At 53.7% G+C, this 7,500-nt stretch overlaps 1 non-coding gene across 1 annotated transcript in view; it reads left to right on the top strand.

Moving 5' to 3' along the window:
• The first annotated feature begins 5,808 nt into the window (after positions 1–5,808).
• The window catches only part of LOC145654671 (18S ribosomal RNA), a 1,839-nt gene continuing 147 nt past the window's right edge, over positions 5,809–7,500 (top strand). The window contains exon 1 of the ribosomal RNA XR_014120877.1: positions 5,809–7,500. This exon is cut by the window's right edge and continues 147 nt beyond it. This is a non-coding gene — a ribosomal RNA (18S ribosomal RNA).

Genomic DNA, 7,500 nt, shown 5'->3' with positions numbered 1-7,500 from the left:
GCCCAGGCCCAGATCTACTTTGCTGGGCATGACTGTGTTTGACCTCTTGGGCCTGGAAGTCTGGTAGTAGTAGTAGTAGTAGTAGTAGTAGTAGTAGTAGTATGATTTAAAGGTACAAAGTGAATGAAGTGTGCCCAGGCCCAGAGCTACTTTGCTGGGCATGACTGTGTTTGACCTCTTGGGCCTGGAAGTCTATTTCTAGGCTTATATAAAGGGTCAAACTTCTTGAAGTGTGCCCAGGCCCAGAGCTACTTTGCTGTGTATGACTGTGTGACCTCTTGGCCCTGGAATTCTGGTGGTAGTAGTAGTATGATTTAAAGGCACAAAGTGAATGAAGTGTGCCCAGGCCCAGAGCTACTTTGCTGGGCATGACTGTGTTTGACCTCTTGGGCCTGGAAGTCTGGTAGTAGTAGTAGTAGTAGTAGTAGTAGTAGTAGTAGTAGTATGATTTAAAGGTACAAAGTGAATGAAGTGTGCCCAGGCCCAGAGCTACTTTGCTGGGCATGACTGTGTTTGACCTCTTGGGCCTGGAAGTCTATTTCTAGGCTTATATAAAGGGTCAAACATCTTGAAGTGTGCCCAGGCCCAGAGCTACTTTGCTGGGCATGAATGTGTTTGAACTCTTGGGCCTGGAAGTCTGGTAGTAGTAGTATGATTTAAAGGCACAAAGTGATTGAAGTGAGCCCAGGCCCAGAGCTACTTTGCTGGGCATGAATGTGTTTGAACTCTTGGGCCTGGAAGTCTGGTAGTAGTAGTAGTAGTAGTAGTAGTAGTAGTAGTAGTAGTAGTATGATTTAAAGGTACAAAGTGAATGAAGTGTGCCCAGGCCCAGAGCTACTTTGCTGGGCATGACTGTGTTTGACGTCTTGGGCCTGGAAGTCTGGTAGTAGTAGTATGATTTAAAGGTACAAAGTGAATGAAGTGTGCCCAGGCCCAGAGCTACTTTGCTGGGCATGACTGTGTTTGACCTCTTGGCTCTGGAAGTCTATTTCTAGGCTTATATAAAGGGTCAAACTTCTTGAAGTGTGCCCAGGCCCAGAGCTACTTTGCTGGGCATGACTGTGTTTGACCTCTGGGGCCTGGAAGTCTGGTAGTAGTAGTATGATTTAAAGCCACAAAGTGATTGAAGTGTGCCCAGGCCCAGAGCTACTTTGCTGGGCATGAATGTGTTTGAACTCTTGGGCCTGGAAGTCTGGTAGTAGTAGTATGATTTAAAGGCACAAAGTGAATGAAGTGTGCCCAGGCCCAGAGCTACTTTGCTGTGCATGACTGTGTTTGACCTCTTGGCTCTGGAAGTCTATTTCTAGGCTTATATACAGGGTCAAACATCTTGAAGTGTGCCCAGGCCCAGAGCTACTTTGCTGGGCATGAATGTGTTTGAACTCTTGGGCCTGGAAGTCTGGTAGTAGTAGTATGATTTAAAGGCACAAAGTGATTGAAGTGTGCCCAGGCCCAGAGCTACTTTGCTGGGCATGACTGTGTTTGACCTCTTGGGCCTGGAAGTCTGGTAGTAGTAGTATGATTTAAAGGCACAAAGTGATTGAAGTGTGCCCAGGCCCAGAGCTACTTTGCTGGGCATGAATGTGTTTGACCTCTTGGGCCTGGAAGTCTGGTGGTAGTAGTAGTATGATTTAAAGGCACAAAGTGAATGAAGTGTGCCCAGGCCCAGAGCTACTTTGCTGTGCATGACTGTGTTTGACCTCTTGGCTCTGGAAGTCTATTTCTAGGCTTATATAAAGGGTCAAACTTCTTGAAGTGTGCCCAGGCCCAGAGCTACTTTGCTGGGCATGACTGTGTTTGACCTCTGGGGCCTGGAAGTCTGGTAGTAGTAGTATGATTTAAAGGCACAAAGTGATTGAAGTGTGCCCAGGCCCAGAGCTACTTTGCTGGGCATGAATGTGTTTGAACTCTTGGGCCTGGAAGTCTGGTAGTAGTAGTATGATTTAAAGGCACAAAGTGAATGAAGTGTGCCCAGGCCCAGAGCTACTTTGCTGGGCATGACTGTGTTTGACCTCTTGGCTCTGGAAGTCTATTTCTAGGCTTATATACAGGGTCAAACATCTTGAAGTGTGCCCAGGCCCAGAGCTACTTTGCTGGGCATGAATGTGTTTGAACTCTTGGGCCTGGAAGTCTGGTAGTAGTAGTATGATTTAAAGGCACAAAGTGATTGAAGTGTGCCCAGGCCCAGAGCTACTTTGCTGGGCATGACTGTGTTTGACCTCTTGGCTCTGGAAGTCTATTTCTAGGCTTATATAAAGGGTCAAACATCTTGAAGTGTGCCCAGGCCCAGAGCTACTTTGCTGGGCATGAATGTGTTTGAACTCTTGGGCCTGGAAGTCTGGTAGTAGTAGTATGATTTAAAGGCACAAAGTGATTGAAGTGTGCCCAGGCCCAGAGCTACTTTGCTGGGCATGACTGTGTTTGACCTCTTGGGCCTGGAAGTCTGGTGGTAGTAGTAGTATGATTTAAAGGCACAAAGTGATTGAAGTGTGCCCAGGCCCAGAGCTACTTTGCTGGGCATGAATGTGTTTGAACTCTTGGGCCTGGAAGTCTATTTCTAGGCTTATATAAAGGGTCAAACATCTTGAAGTGTGCCCAGGCCCAGAGCTACTTTGCTGTGCATGACTGTGGTTGACCTCTTGGCCCTGGAAGTCTGGTGGTAGTAGTAGTATGATTTAAAGGCACAAAGTGAATGAAGTGTGCCCAGGCCCAGAGCTACTTTGCTGGGCATGAATGTGTTTGAACTCTTGGGCCTGGAAGTCTGGTAGTAGTAGTAGTAGTAGTAGTAGTAGTAGTAGTAGTAGTATGATTTAAAGGCACAAAGTGCTTGAAGTGTGCCCAGGCCCAGAGCTACTTTGCTGTGCATGACTGTGTTTGACCTCTTGGCTCTGGAAGTCTATTTCTAGGCTTATATAAAGGGTCAAACTTCTTGAAGTGTGCCCAGGCCCAGAGCTACTTTGCTGTGTATGACTGTGTGACCTCTTGGCCCTGGAATTCTGGTGGTAGTAGTAGTAGTAGTAGTATGATTTAAAGGTACAAAGTGAATGAAGTGTGCCCAGGCCCAGAGCCAGGCCTGGGCAGCAGGGGGCGCTCCTGGCCATGCCCAGCGAGTTTCGTGCGAATCGGACCTGGTCCGGAAGAGATACGAAGGGAAAACTCATTACTCGTCGGGGTGGCACATCCAGGCTCTCGACCCTCCCAAAGCGTCCGACCAGGGTGCACCCTGCCGGGCATGGTTAGCCGCCAGCCCCCTTCCTGGAGGTCTGGTTGGCACGGGGTTTTGATTTTTCGGTTTCATATCTCTGGGCTCCTTGGGAGCAGAAAGTCGGTTGAGGGCCCTTTGGAAAGAGCCGGGGCTGCCGTTTAACGCTGTCCAAGCGGCAGGCGAAGCGCACCCACCGTTTTTACGCTATGATTTTTTAAAACCGCCGGGGCGGCAAACACAGGGCCGGTCGGGTTTGAAGACGAATATCTCTTCGGCCCTTGGGAGGAGAGAAGCAGCGCGGGTCACCTTTGAACGCGCTCGCTGCCAGGAACGTCTGGCGTAAAAGTTTCGTGGGAATCGGACGTTCCTAGGCTGAGAAGCGAGCGCCCGCCCTCGGGCGGTCGGGGGCCCCTTTCTCATTCCCCGTCTGGGCTAAAAATACGAGGTCGGACCCGATGGACTCGGGAGACTGGAGAGTACCAGGGAGACCCTGGAAGCAGGCGACCCGACCCACGCTTCGCTGTCTCCTCGGCCCTCGGGAGTAGAAGCGCGGGGACGGTGGCGTGGGCAGCAGGGGGCGCTCCTGGCCATGCCCAGCGAGTTTCGTGCGAATCGGACCTGGTCCGGAAGAGATACGAAGGGAAAACTCATTACTCGTCGGGGTGGCACATCCAGGCTCTCGACCCTCCCAAAGTGTCCGACCAGGGTGCACCCTGCCGGGCTAAGAGAACAGCCAGGTGAACCCTGGAGGTTCCGAACTCCAGACCCCTGGACCCGACGGCTCAGTCCGCCTCAGGTGCACTACAGAGGTCCTCGGGCTGTCCCTGAGTGCATTAAAACGGAAATCAGAATTACTCCCCCGGGTGGCACTTCCAGGCTCTCGACCCTCCCAAAGTGTCCGACCAGGGTGCACCCTGCTGGGCATGGTTAGCCGCCAGCCCCCTTCCTGGAGGTCTGGTTGGCACGGGGTTTTGCAAATAGGTCCCGTCGGGTATATGGGAGAGCAAAGAGAATCAATGGGGTCCAAGCACTAAATTCATCCAGTGGCGTTCTCTGGAAGCCCAAGGGGAGTCCGAGGGGTGTTCGGCCGGCAAGGGGAGCTCTCCCTCGGACACATGATCAAACGCCTGTCCCCTACCGGAAAGTGGTGTGCTCTGGATGCCCCCCCCCCCCCATCCCCCGAGGGGGGTGCTTATCCCGCGAGGGGAGCCCTCCTCGGGTTAAGTGAACCATCATGCCGATTCCCCTATGGAAGTGGGCACATCCAGGCACACAGTCTGCTTTGCTCTCCCCGACCCGAGTGCGTCTGTTGGGCTGAGTGTACGCCCAGGCAACTGGATCCAATGGCTCAGTCCGCCGCAGCGTGCTTCGACGATGGGTCGTACAGCCATGCCACCAGGGTGGGCGTGTTTGTAAATGTACCAGTGGATTCTCGTCGGCCTGCCACATCCATGGTATCGACCCACCAGGCCTGTCCGACCAGGGGTTGACCCTGGACGGGCACGGTCTGTGGTTTGGCCCTTGTCCTAGATGAAATCGGGCACGGGGTTTTCTGGCCAGGTACCATCGGGTTACTGGGAGAGCGGCTTCGGTCTCCAGGTGAGACCAATGGTGAAGCAGCACGAGGCAATGGAGAGCATGCAAAGCGATGGGGAAGCCATGCACGGCAATGGCCACGAAAAAAAAAAAAAAATCACCACGGAAGGAACGTGAAGAACAAGGAGGAGTGTAGTGACACTGCCCAAAGCTGCCCGGTGTTGCAGGGGTCTATTGGTGTGTTGCTTCCTTGTTTGGTAGAGTGGAGTACCAGACCCGCCAGGGGTAGGCAAACCATTCCCCCTACGGTAAGTGAGGAGCCAGCCATTTGACGAGCGGGTGTCCACGTGTACGGGTGCGAGCGCTATCCCCCCACACGGGGTTAGGCCACGGCCTTAGGTGGACGTCTGCCGACCAGCCCCGGCTGATCCAGAACTTCTGATGTGGAGAGCGGTTTTGACAGATCCTCCCTGGTTCTAGCGGGTCAAGCCTCTGATGGGGGGTGGGGGTTATTTGTAACCCATCCCAGAACTCTCTGGGGGAGACTCAGACGGCCAGTCTGTCTACTCAGTTGTCCTATACTGGTGTCTGTGGTTTGGGAGGAAGGGAGTGCCCTGCTTTGTTGGCCTCCTCTTCAAACCTACCTGGGCCCACGAATCACTCTTCTTGGTTACATCACGAAACGTAGGTTGAGCGAGGCTAGGGGGGAGGGAATTCGACGAGGTCTTTCCCTTGTCCCCCCACCAGCGGCCCACGAAAATCAAAACGGCGTGAAGAGAGGGAACGCCGAAAGCACCTGGAGTCGGCCGTCCGCACCTCCGGAGGAGGTGGACGGGGTACGGTGCGGGCATGACCGGATGGGACAGCTTTGCATCAAGGTGAGAGGTCGGCGTCCGAAGGCCAGAGGGCGGTGCGCGAGCACGTTTACACTGGCCGCGGAAGCTGTCCTGGGTAGCCCTGTATGGCGTCTGGACCTGACGGCGCACGCACTTACAACCCGCTGCTTCCTAGCCCCCGGAAGGGGAGGCGGATGTCACTCGTGGTTCATCCCAGACCACGGTGCAAACTACCTGGTTGATCCTGCCAGTAACATATGCTTGTCTCAAAGATTAAGCCATGCAGGTCTAAGTGCACACGGCCGGTACAGTGAAACTGCGAATGGCTCATTAAATCAGTTATGGTTCCTTTGATCGCTCCACACGTTACTCGGATAACTGTGGTAATTCTAGAGCTAATACATGCAAACGAGCGCTGACCCTTCGGGGGATGCGTGCATTTATCAGACCCAAAACCCATCCGGGGGGCTCGGGCCCCCCGGCCGCTTTGGTGACTCTAGATAACCTCGGGCCGATCGCGCGCCCTCCGCGGCGGCGACGTCTCATTCGAATGTCTGCCCTATCAACTTTCGATGGTACCATAGTCGGCTACCATGGTGACCACGGGTAACGGGGAATCAGGGTTCGATTCCGGAGAGGGAGCCTGAGAAACGGCTACCACATCCAAGGAAGGCAGCAGGCGCGCAAATTACCCATTCCCGACACGGGGAGGTAGTGACGAAAAATAACGATACAGGTCTCTTTCGAGGCCCTGTAATCGGAATGAGCGTATCCTAAACCCATGGGTGAGGACCCATTGGAGGGCAAGTCTGGTGCCAGCAGCCGCGGTAATTCCAGCTCCAATAGCGTATATTAAAGTTGCTGCAGTTAAAAAGCTCGTAGTTGGATGTCGGGAGTGGGCTGGCGGTCCGCCGCGAGGCGTGCCACCGCCTGTCTCAGACCCTGTCTCCCGGTGCCCCCCGGATGCCCTTGGCTGGGTGTCCGGACGGGGCTCGGAGCGTTTACTTTGAAAAAATTAGAGTGTTCAAAGCGGGCCCGCTTCTCGCCTGAATACCTGAGCTAGGAATAATGGAATAGGACTCCGGTTCTATTTTGTGGGTTTCCTGAACCAGGGCCATGATTAAGAGGGACGGCCGGGGGCATTCGTATTGCGCCGCTAGAGGTGAAATTCTTGGACCGGCGCAAGACGGACGAAAGCGAAAGCATTTGCCAAGAATGTTTTCATTAATCAAGAACGAAAGTCGGAGGTTCGAAGACGATCAGATACCGTCGTAGTTCCGACCGTAAACTATGCCGACCCGCGATCCGGCGGCGTTATTCCCATGACCCGCCGGGCAGCGTGAGGGAAACCACGAGTCTGTGGGTTCCGGGGGGAGTATGGTTGCAAAGCTGAAACTTAAAGGAATTGACGGAAGGGCACCACCAGGAGTGGAGCCTGCGGCTTAATTTGACTCAACACGGGAAACCTCACCCGGCCCGGACACGGAAAGGATTGACAGATTGATAGCTCTTTCTCGATTCTGTGGGTGGTGGTGCATGGCCGTTCTTAGTTGGTGGAGCGATTTGTCTGGTTAATTCCGATAACGAACGAGACTCCGGCATGCTAAATAGTTACGCGGCCCTCCGCGGTCGGCGTCAAACTTCTTAGAGGGACAAGTGGCGTTCAGCCACGCGAGATGGAGCAATAACAGGTCTGTGATGCCCTTAGATGTCCGGGGCTGCACGCGCGCCACAATGGTTGGATCAGCGTGTGCCTACCCTACACCGAGAGGTGCGGGTAATCCGCTGAACCCCATTCGTGATGGGGACTGGGGATTGCAATTATTCCCCATGAACGAGGAATTCCCAGTAAGCGCGGGTCATAAGCTCGCGTTGATTAAGTCCCTGCCCTTTGTACACACCGCCCGTCGCTACTACCGATCG

Source organism: Electrophorus electricus, unplaced genomic scaffold (assembly GCF_041902795.1).
Source record: "Electrophorus electricus isolate QZ-2024a unplaced genomic scaffold, ASM4190279v1 Scaffold144, whole genome shotgun sequence".
Classification (NCBI taxonomy): domain Eukaryota; kingdom Metazoa; phylum Chordata; class Actinopteri; order Gymnotiformes; family Gymnotidae; genus Electrophorus; species Electrophorus electricus.
The sequence above is the reverse complement of the archived record's forward strand: the minus strand, read 5'-3'. Positions and strand labels throughout refer to the sequence as shown.